Below are 11769 nucleotides of genomic sequence, written 5' to 3'. Positions count from 1 at the left end.
GCCCCTCTTTTCAGTCTTTTAGCTCCTCTTCAAGGGTATAATCATTACCAAAGCCTCCATCGTTTATACAAAGTATCAGGCTTACACAATAGAGCCAATGTTTAGTGGCTCTCCTTAGAAGATCAGTGCAGTACATTCGATACTAAATTTAAGAGTCACTATAGCTTAAGCATTAAACCAAACATGTTTTTACTTAGTCTACAGAGGGATGCAGGCTCTTTAGGAAGGATGGGCTGGGAAGGTGAGGAAGGGGACTTGCCCTTTGTGTGAGAGAGCTGCAGAAATGCACAGAGCTCTGTCTGGGGGTGGATGATGAGCCAGCTGAGATGTAAAGTGTCAAGATTAGTTGGCAAACCAATATGTGCTACGTTCTAGTGGGTATCTGCTAAACACCTCCTGATCAGGCAGAGAAGTAGATAAGACCTTCAGACAACTGGAAGAAGTCTCATCTTCACTGGCCCTAGTCCTCAAGGGGGACTTCAACCTCCACATTGTCTGCTGTAGGGACAACACAGCAGGGCACAAGCAATTCAGGAGTTTTGTGGAGTGCATTGATGATAACATCCTGACACAGATAATCAAGGAGTCCAAAATGGAGACATTCTGCTGGACCCGATACTTACAAGCAAGGAAGAAGTGGTCAGGGTTGTGAAGGCTCAGGGAATCCCTGACTGCAGTGACTGTGAGATGGTGAAGTTCAAGATCCTGATAGAAGTGAACAAGGCAAATTGCAGGATCACAGTTCCCTGGTCTTCAGGAGAGCAGACTTTAGCCTCGCTAGGTATCTGGAAGAATCCTGTGGGACATGGTCCTGGAGGGAAGAAGAGTCCTGGAGAGCTGGTTGACTTCCAGTGATCACCTCCTCTGGCCTCAAGAATGGTCCATGCCAACAAGCAGGAAATCAGGTAGAGGTGGCAAGAGACCTGTGTGGATGAACAAGGAGCTCCTGAGCAACAACACAAATGTGAAAAAGCAGCATTCAGGACATGGAAGTAGAGTCAGGTGATCCAGGAGCAGCATAGAGTCACTGTCCTAGTGTGCAATGTTAGGAAAGCGTTAGGGAAGTCAAAGCAAAGGATGTGAAGGACAGTGAGAAGGACTTCTACAAGTCCATGGGTCTTAATGAGATGCATGCAAGTGCCGAGGGGGCTGGCAGACAGCATTTGTGGTGGTTTAGGCCCTGCCGGGGTCTGAGACCACGTGGCCGCTGCCCCTCCCCCACAAAGGGAGTGAAATACAAAGCCCCGGGGCTGAGATAAGGAGAGGTTTAATACAACAGTGCAACAGCAACAAAGCAAACAACAACAATAACAGTAATAACAATGAACAGAGCAAGATATATACCGATACAGCAGTGTGAGAGAGACATCGCACAACACACGCGTTCCCCGAATCTCCCGCGCTCCCGCGCTTGGGCACCAAGTGGTGACATCAGCATGGTATTGAATAACCCGGCTAGAGCTTCCCCCCCACTGCTAGGGAAACTTGACCCTATCCTAGCTAAACCAGGACAGCATTGCAAGGACACTCCTGATAATCTTTGAAAGGTCAAGCCAGTCTGGGAGGTTCTCAAGGACTGGAAAAAAAAAATGGATGTCACTGCTAACTTCAAGAAGGGCAAGAAGGGGGATCCAGCAAACTACAGGCCAGGCAGCTTCATCTCAATTCCTAGAAAGATGGTGGACTGAATAATTCTGGAAACCATTTCCAAACATATTAAGGTCACAAAGGTGACTGGGAGTAGTCACCATGGATTTATGAAGCGGCAATCATGCCTGACCAACTTGATAGCCTCCTACAACAAAGTGACAGGCTTGGTAGATGAGGGAAGAGCAGTTAACACTGTTTATTTGTGAAGGCTTTTGAACTATCTCCTGTAACATCCCCACAGGCAATCTGATGAGGTATGGCCTAGATAAATGAACAGCGAGATGGAGTGAAAACTAGCTGAACTGCCAGGCTGAAGGGCTTGAGATTGGCAACACGAAGTTCAGAAGCCAGCCACTGGAGGTGTACCCAGTGATTGATCCTGGGGCCAACACTGTTTAACTTATTCATTAATGACTTATATGTCAAGAGAAGCAAGTTTGCTGATGATACAAAACTGTGAGGAGCGGCTGATATGCCAGAGGGTCGTGCTGCCATCCAGCGGGACCCCGACAGGCTGGAGAAATGGGCTGACGGGAACTTCATACAGTTCAACAAGGGGAAGTGCGAAGTCCTGCACCTGGGGAGGAACAACCCCATGAACGAGTACATGCTGGGGGCCACCCAGGTGGAAAGCAACTTGGCAGAAAAGGACCTGGTGATCCTGGTGGACACCAAGTTGAACATGAGTCACCTATGTGCTCTTGCAGCAGGGGTGTCCAACAGTATCCTGGGCTGTATTAGGAAGATTGTTACCAGCAGGTCAAGGAAGGGGATAAGCCATGGTGAGACACATCTGGAGTTTTGCATCCAGTTCTGGGCTCCCCAGTACAAGAGAGAGATGAACATATTGGAGTGAGTCCAATGAAAGGCCATGAAGGTGGTTAAAGAACTGCAGCATCTGTCATATGAGGAAAAGCTGAGAGCTAGCACTGATTGTCCTGGAGAAGGCTTGGGGGAATCTTATCAGTGTCCATAAAATACCTGATGGGGAGGAGTAAAGGAAATGGACCCAGGCTCTTCTCAGAGGTGCCTAGTGACAGGAGGAGAAGCAATGGGCACAAACTGAAATACAAGAAATTCCATCTAAACATAAGAAAAAAATCTTCTTTGCTCTGGCAGAGGTTCCCCAGAGAGATTGTGGAGTCTCCATTCTTACCCTTCCAGGTGAGTAAAGGACTGGACTAGCCGATCTCCAGAGACTCTGGCCACCCTCAACAATTCTGTGATTGTGTGAAAGGGAAAGAAAAGAGTGGGAGGTTGTGTGTGACCAGCAACACAATGATTGATGGTTTATTGATCTTAGTGTCACAGTACACTATAGCATTATTTTGTAATGATAACAGCTTCAAAACCAGCAGATTTTTGCAAAGGTGATCTAATAATTAATGTGGTAGATCATTACCACTATCAGGAAGAAAGGTAACTGTAGCCAGAATGAACAGAATTGTTTACATATTACTCAGGTTAGCTGTGCTTAACACAACATAAATCAATGTATAATGTTACCAGTTTCACTCATTTTTTTCATCTACAGCAGGAAATACTAGTGGCTAAAGAAGTACTATAGCTTTGCGTGGCATTTGGCTGCTGTTACCTTGGGAAAATACTTTGGCCACATTTTCAAAAGTGGCTCTCAGTTTGCTCTAGTGAGTTGACTGGCTTATCAGCTGTGACCCTTTTTCTCCCCTAGTACAGAAACATCAACTGCTATGAAGTGTCACAAGCATGGACTGGCTCAAGCTTTGCAACACGTGGAATTACATGTGACGTTATTGCACATGGCTTTTGCAATCACACAATATGCAGATTTGTGCTGGCACTGAGATATTTTCACCAAATTCTCCTGACGTTTGTGTTCTTTATATCCCAGCTGTTGTCAGTATTTTCCTTTGACACATTTCTGCAATGCTTAATCACATGTAGCCTTTGTTATTGCTCACACAACTCATGCATATACATTTCTATTTGCTATAGGCACAACCCACCCTTTTGGGCAGCAGTAGGCAGTTACATCTCCTCACTGGTGGTGGAACTGCAACACAACTGCATCTCTGGCATCTCTGTGGGATCCACACAGGCACTGAAGAGCTTTTTGGGTGCCAAAGTACTCCCAGCAATCTACAAAGGAGCAGCTTGAATCATTCTGATTCCCCTCCTGAAGGCACCTGGGCACTCCCCGAGATGTCATCTTCCCACATGGCACACAATGGTCTCCTAGGGCTTTATAGTTATTCCACTACGGATTCTGAGCTTTTACTAAGAAACTATTTCTTAGATGCTATAGTACTGATCTCTTTGCAGATCCCCACTGTTTTTTGGGGTTGTAGCTCCAAGTTTTTAAACTGAGTACCTAAAGGGTATTCATGTGTGTAAGTTCCCTCATCTACAGCAATGCTGAACGTCCATGAACACACAGTGAAGCAAATTAAGTCTATTACTTGAATGTCAATTCACAACCCTCCATTTTGGCAAACACTTTAAGAAGGCTATCGATATTATTTAAATAGATATGGGAGTTCCCTATTGTATTTTTGAATATAGCTCCATAAATTCTAAGTGTTCAGAATAGCAAATGAAAGTCAAAACTCTCCCATTCATACAAAGGCAGTGCATGTCCCCAGGACTGCCCACGTGCCCCTCGGCAGCCCAAACTCCACCGGCAGCGCTGCAGCCTGCGCCCTGCCTACATCCAACCCTGCCTTCCCAGTTTCCAAGGCAACGGCAGAGCCCGGGCGATGGATGCACAAGGGAGACGCCAGGGATCCCACAACATTTTCACGTATGTCCGTGATTTCCCATTGTTTGAAAAGGAATCGCAAATGTACAAATATGAAAGCTGCTCAAGCACACAAAATGTCTGCCTATAGCTTTATTCTCACTTATTTGTGATGGGTGACGTCATGTATTGCTCAGGCGTTTGTATCAGAGGCTACATGACTTTTTGAGTCTTTCTGTTGGTACTCGAATGAGCAGGTTCTGTTCATTAACTTAGTTGCCTTCTACCTGGTAACTACAATAATCCCACCTGATGAGGACCATCTGAGGTCACCTTTGAAACCTGGTGCTTAATCTCTTGCAATATGTGTTAAGATAGAAGAATAATTCTGCCAGCAAGAGGGTGGAATAATTGTGAAGGTATTTTTAATTCTAGTAATAAAATACCAAAAAGGAAAATCTATTTTTATTTCAAAATTACAACCCACTGCAGGCACTAGAAACAATTAAATACTACAACACTAAGCATGCTTTTATGAATGAGCAAAGGCAGTTTCATTGCAGAATCCTCTGTACTTTGTTTATTGTACCTGGGGGTTTTGTGTGTTTGGCCCAGAGCAAAAGAGGAGAGAGGATGCGTGTGAGAGAACATCACATGACAGAACAATTTAGGGCACTGTCAATTCTGAAATGACCCATGCTCCTTTTGAGGGAAGAATTGTCTCCTCATGAACCTAATATTTCTTCCACACCCTATGGTTTCTCTTGTGAACTTAGATTACAACCTCCAAGAATCAGGGATTTCTGTGAATGTGGTTTTACAGGACACAGCAAATAAAACCTCACTCATCCGACTTCCAAAGCTACCATAATAAACACGATCACATGTCGCAAAATGACTCCAGAAAGGGAAAAATATGATGATCATCATCAGGCAGCAATTTACTGAGAAGAAAAGCAAAACAATGCAGCCTCTCATTATTTCCGCTTGGCACACCAGATGTGATGGGTAGCAGCCAGATGGCTCCTGCCCCCCATCCAGGCTGCATCTACCTTTTAAGATTGCTCAGTAGATGAAATACATCTGCTATCTCTATGAACTAGGTCCTCCAGTCAAGATTGACTAAGATTCTAGCATCAGTATAAATGAAATGCTGGTATCATGTATTCCAGGGTAACTTATATCCTGCACATCACCAAGAACAAGGCACCAATAGCAACTTTGATCTGCTAGTCACCATTTCTTTTGTTCCTTAGCCTCCTTGCTTTATCTTGCAGTTCAATAGTTACTTGCAACTCAAACTGACACCAAGCAAACTCTAAACTTCATCTTATGATGTCTGCTAAGAGCTGCAATAGTCTGTGGTGGGATTCAACATACATTGTTTAGAATTGCCCAGGTTCCCCATGGGAGAGTTCAGGGTGCTGTTGCACTAGGTGGCTGGATTGGCCAAACAGCTTGCTCTGCCCTCTCCTGCTTCGAGCTCGCTGCCTTTTCGTCCTCCTTTGTAGCAGTTCTCCCTCTGGCACACTCCCCGATTCAAGAAAAACCTTCTTCCCCCCCCTTTACTGTCCCTAACTGTGGAGTTTAAGGAGATGAACTGACTGATACTCAGACATGCCCTGGAGCTGCCTAAAGGAAATAACACAAAGGTAACAACTGAAGCAGGACAAGGGGAATAGGACCATCCTTTTTAGCATCTTAAGGATACCGAATCAGCCCAGCTCATGGAGCTACCCACTTCGGCAAGTGGTAGTTTTCTCAATGCCCTGGAAATCTCTAATCCAAGCTTGCTCTTTCTTCCTGACTGCTAGGGTGGAGCTGGAATCATAGCTGGAATTTGCAAAAAACAGCCATACAACTGATTAGTTAATTTTAAGACCAGCATTATGCTGGATGCAGAGAAGCAGACTGTAAGAAGTCAATGCTTGAATTTAATTTCATCTTTGTAAAGCTTGTTGTGAGACCATTTCAATCCTGCTTGAAAACACTGTTTAATTATTCACTACAAAGGCAGGCAGTATCTTTCTATTACATTCAAGGAAAACATGGATACATTTTTTAGTGCAAAACAACAGAGAACTGTTTACGGAACAAGCTACACAACCTCTGCCAGGGTAGCCATTCCATCCTCTGGAGCAAGTGTTTTCACATTCTGCTTAAGATGGATTATTATTAACATTTCTGTTTGCAATGATGGAGGCATTCTTGCCAAAAAGAAGAAAAAATATGCCTTAAACTTACCAAGGAACCCAAGTGAGAAAAATAATCTTTATTATAAAATTTGACGTATGGATAAATTGAGACCAGTTAGAAAATCTCTAACCTACAAGAATCAAATGCTAATAAACAAGAATTTAACAACGCTAACTTGATTTCCTCCCTTACGAGTGCAATTCCGTCCATAAGGGAAAAATTACTTTAAGTAGGGAGGATGGAATGACCTACTCTTAAATTATTTCTTTTTTTTGCTTAGATACTGTAAATAGATAGCCTTCTTATAGACATACTTTAAAAAGACACAATTTTTCTTTCTGGCAGATTCACAAATAAAGTACTTGAAATAGGATTGGAGCTAGGAGCAGGGAAACAGTTCACTTGTTAAATTGCTCAGGGAGAGAAAAGTCAACACCTGCACTGTGTCCTTTGCTGGCAGAATGGCTGGAGGGGGGGCCAGGGTTTCACGGCTGGTCCCAATATCCTTTCAGCATCTCAGATTCAAATGAGTGCTTAGAGGGCTCCAGCTAGACCAGTGTCCAGTATATTCAGAGCCAAGAAACGTCTTTTTCCAAAATGCACCATAGCCTCAGGCACTCTCCTGTGATCAAATGCTTCCATTTTGAATTTTTATGTAGGCAAGCTAAAGATAACAATCATCTAAAATGGAAGTGTCTGAGATCCAATAGTTTGCTCTTCCCAGTCTTAATAAACAACAAACCAACCAGGACAAGCAATTGCTAGAGTATCAAAAGGCAGGTGCTTAGCATGAATGCATTTTAGATTGGAAGGGGAAAAATTTTCAAAAATCTTTTAAGTCACATACAAGTTCAGCTCATAATACTTATTTATAAAGGTTCGAGTTGAAGAAAGGGGGAAAAAATAACTGTACTTGGATTACCTCAGGCACATATAACACATCAAAAGTGTCACAAACTTTGTTCTGTGGAAAAGTAGGAGCAGCTGAAAAATACATGGGAAGATTGAGAAGGGAATTATTTGTAAATGAGAAAACAGTACCTCCCCTACAATGAGCAGTTTCAGGGGAACAGCATTACCTATAGTTCCTACATAGGCTACCACATCTGAATGGTCCCTAAAAGTATATGCTCATTATGCTTTAATGTGGAATGGAAAAGTAGAATAACATCCCTTGGGAAAAAGGGTGTCTACCAAATATAGGGGGTAGAGTCACATGATTTCCCCAGAGAGGATTTTATCTCCTCATAGCTTTAGCAAACAAAAATATTCAGCCTCATTAAACAGAAAGCAATAATTGAAGCAAAGCAGAAATTAATATAGCTATTCTATTAATAGAAATTAATAACAGCACTTCTTTTTCCAAAATATAAAATATAAAAAATATATAGTAAGACAATGAGGTGGGAGGTTGGTTGGATTTTGGTTTCTTTTTTTTTTTTTTGGAAGGTGATTTCAATGGAACAATCACGAAACTTGCCGTACTCAAATCCAGTACCAGGTTTCATCCTGATCTTAGACACGACTTTGCTGTGGGGCTTAGAGAGCAAAGGACAAAGGAAGCAAGAAGAGAGCTCTTTCTGGTGCAGCAAGTATTGCTAGATGCTCCAACTCTTTCTGGTGATATAAGAAAACTTGTCCCTCTTGCACCACTCTGCCACGCTCCCTCAGGGCACCAGGGCTGTGTTTTGTAGTAGTGCGTTGCAACACTGTCCCATAAGGACTCTGTCAGCCCATCACAGTTTCTTTATGCACAGATACCTAGAAGGACCTACTAGCACTATGCTCTTTTGAAGTATGTAGCATGTGGTAATACCATACATGAGCAGATTTCCCTGTACAGAAGATTAGGGGTTTACCCCATTTTTGTAGAGAATTGTCTGGAGGAGAGACCAAAGATCTGGATTCCCTTCTTTACTCAGGTTATAAATCCTATTGCTACTTTGGTTTCTTGACCTCATACCTTCTGGAAAGATACACCTGTCAGCTGGGTGGGCCTCAGATTTGATTCTTAAGATTATCACATCACTGTGACCATTGTATGTTTAATGCAACCCAATTTCTGATGTGTATGCTCACGTGACATATGTTGGGAAGAGGACAATCCTTATTGCTCCTACTTGATAGACTGAAAAACATGTAGGCCTGTATTCTCAACAGATACTTATGTGTTTTGAAGAACCAGACCACATGTTGTACTTTCCTTCTGCTGTTGGTACAATGACTTAGAGTGAGGTCCTAGAACTAAAGAAGGAAGGAAAATTAGGAGAGATGGCATCTCAGTCCTACCACAGCTCATTCTATTCCTATTTAAATTAAACCAACATAGTACCTAGCTGCTTTTACAGCCTTATTTAGCTTTACCATCTTGCATCTACCAGCAGACAAACGTTGAGTTGTTTGTCTTGGTCAAGACATTGTGCTAATGTGCTTAAAAATGCCACACATTTAACAAAGGGAACAAAAAAAAGTGATTGTTCCCTTCCCCAACACCATCAGCTCTGTCAGAGGAGAATGCTTCACCTGCAGGCCATCACTGATATGTTGAAACAAAAATATATTGCTTGGTATTATTAACTTCTATCTCAACACAAATGAGTCATTTTAAGACGTTTAGGCTGCACACCACTAAGTCTGTACTATCTATCCTCATTTCTTCCGGACAGGATACCTCATGCAAGACCTTTAGTCTTAGAGGTCGTGTTCATCACATGGGCAAATACAAATCAACACCCAGCAGAGTTTAAGGCAGTCAGATTACCTAATCTGAAATCCTTTCACTGGTTCTTCTTTCTCTGTGAAACAGAAAAAGTGCAACTACAAGCACTTGCAAAGACATCTGTTTGTTGTTTGGCATACATCAGTCAGTGTCCATTTTTTATAGTGAATGGTCTCCTGGGTAATAGATACAGCTAAAGCTCAAAGATCCAACAGAAAAAAAATAGTACTGCAGCCCTCAGGCCCAGTATGAGACTCATCCTCCCTTATAGTTGATTTACTGTTCCTACTGAGGAGTTTGGAACCTCCCCTCTAAATCTTCTATTAGCCCCTTTTTCTGTATTTCCCTCAACCCCTACTAAAATGATGGTTTGATTTTTTTTAATAATTATGACTGGGAAATAAGCAGTACAGAATTTATGAAAGGACATGTTTCTGTCTAGATTATCCCTATTTATGGTTTCTCTTCCTCTAGAAAAAACAATACAAACAACAGCAAGCAATGTAGGATGATGTCCTACTTACTAGTAAGGGGGCTGTAGTGAAATGTCGCTTGAGTAGCTATATTTAAGGGTTAGCTAGAGACAGAGTATAATTACACTAAGAATTAGAAGCTAGACATGCTCAACACTAGTGAAACCTGCTACAGTCCCATGGCAGAAAGGAAGGTCTTTACTATCAAAGACCAGGTTCTCAACTTTTAGTTAAACTTCGTTTAAATTCATTTGCTGGCTCCCCTTGTCAGCTTTACAAAGCTGTATGATAAACAGTTTCAAGTGTAACCCAGCTAGATAGTTTCAAGGGAAGGTTACTCTGACAACCAGATAAGTTGTTATTTCCCCAAAGGGCCTGGGGCAGCATGTATTAACTCAGTTACTGAAACAACCTCAATTTATTTAATGCTTAATCGTGCTCAGCTGCTAAGAAATACAAGTACTACTGTGGGTATATACAGCTGTATTCATTTACTGACAGTTCAGGCAGTTAAAGTGCTTCTCACCCCTCTTTACAGGGTGTACACCAGAAGTGAAGCCTGTAGATGAAAGAAAAGCTATAGCAAGTGCGTGTTGTCCTGCACACTGGGTTAATAGGGCCATCAGCAAAGGAACAGGGTACACTCAGAGCAGTGTCTGCAGGCAATGGAGTCAATTAACAGAGCCAAAACAGACAAAATATTAGTCATGCACAGCAGCTCCCTTTTAAGTCTTTATTCCAGTAATACCTTGCAAACATTTCATTAAAGGATCACAAAAGAGGTTGCACACATGTGGATGCCAGCTCTTTCAAGGCAGTAAGGACCACAGTAATTGTAGCATTGGTAGCAGTTCTCAAAGCAACACATTTTTTAGTAAAGGAGCACTCCCCTAAGTGGTGTTTGGGTGAACTAAGGACTAAGCTTACATATTGGGTAACTGCTACACTCCATGGGGGATTTTACTCTTGTTTTGTAGGAGTCAAAGTCTCATAGACCTTGTAACTACTGGTGACTGTATTGTAGACTCACTCAGGGTTCTCACACCCTTTAAGTATGTGGCAACGAAATCCTCCCTCCCTCACTGTAAGGAAACCACACTTACCTTTGCAGAGATGAACGCACCTGCCTGGGTAGAAGTCCACTTCCTGCTGCAGGGACCAAGAGCATCAGACAACAACAGCCCTGTAAATGTGTAACTCAGAAGTGGGAAGCTGATTGCCAGGGCATCTACAGGTGACTACGGCAAGGTCCTATGCATGTTCTGGGTAGCCTTTTGAGCCATGTTATCTAGAAATCTGCCCATCACCTCTTATCTCACAAAAGGAATTGATTGCCCTAAAGAGTCAATCCCTCTGAAGTTAAGGGCAGCTTAGTGGCTATTTTTGGGCAACACTCAAGAATTTATGCTTAAAAGTTCAAGTTCTTAATCAAGTTCTCAAGTTGTCTGCTAGTACAGACCCATGCTTCTCTGCATGGACTTTTTATATTTAGAGAGGAAGGTTAGGGGAAAGATAGGACAGCTCAAGATACAAGTCAAATCACAGGCAGCCACCCATGTGCATGTACTATAGGCCCTGGAACAAGTTAAATAAGAACTGCTGAATGGCAGTGGGGAAGCCTGCAGCTATCCTGTCAAATCAGTTTTGACAGCTTGTAATGTGGAATTCAATACCTTCTCACTGACCTCACTACCATGTATGTCCATAAATAGGAGTTCAGGATTCTCAAGTGCAGTGTCTTGTTTCTATTAGCTAAGGCAGATTTCTCCCCAACAATAGATTAGCTGTTAGACACAGGAGCATCTAACAGTGAACCCCCAGTTCCCATAAATTAGCTACCATCTTAAGCTGAGCAACTGCAGTTCCCTAATGGTGCTAAACCCAGCCTGAGAAATCTTGTTTTATTGAGTTTATCCTTTTACTGAGGTTAAGGATTAAACTGAGAATTGAAGCTACAGTAAACTACCCCAAGAATTATTTTCTTAATCTAGAGAGAAATAAGGCAGAGGAGACAG

This window comes from Strix uralensis, chromosome 1, assembly GCF_047716275.1.
Source record: "Strix uralensis isolate ZFMK-TIS-50842 chromosome 1, bStrUra1, whole genome shotgun sequence".
In the NCBI taxonomy this organism is placed as follows: Eukaryota; Metazoa; Chordata; class Aves; order Strigiformes; family Strigidae; genus Strix; species Strix uralensis.
The sequence above is the reverse complement of the archived record's forward strand: the minus strand, read 5'-3'. Positions refer to the sequence as shown.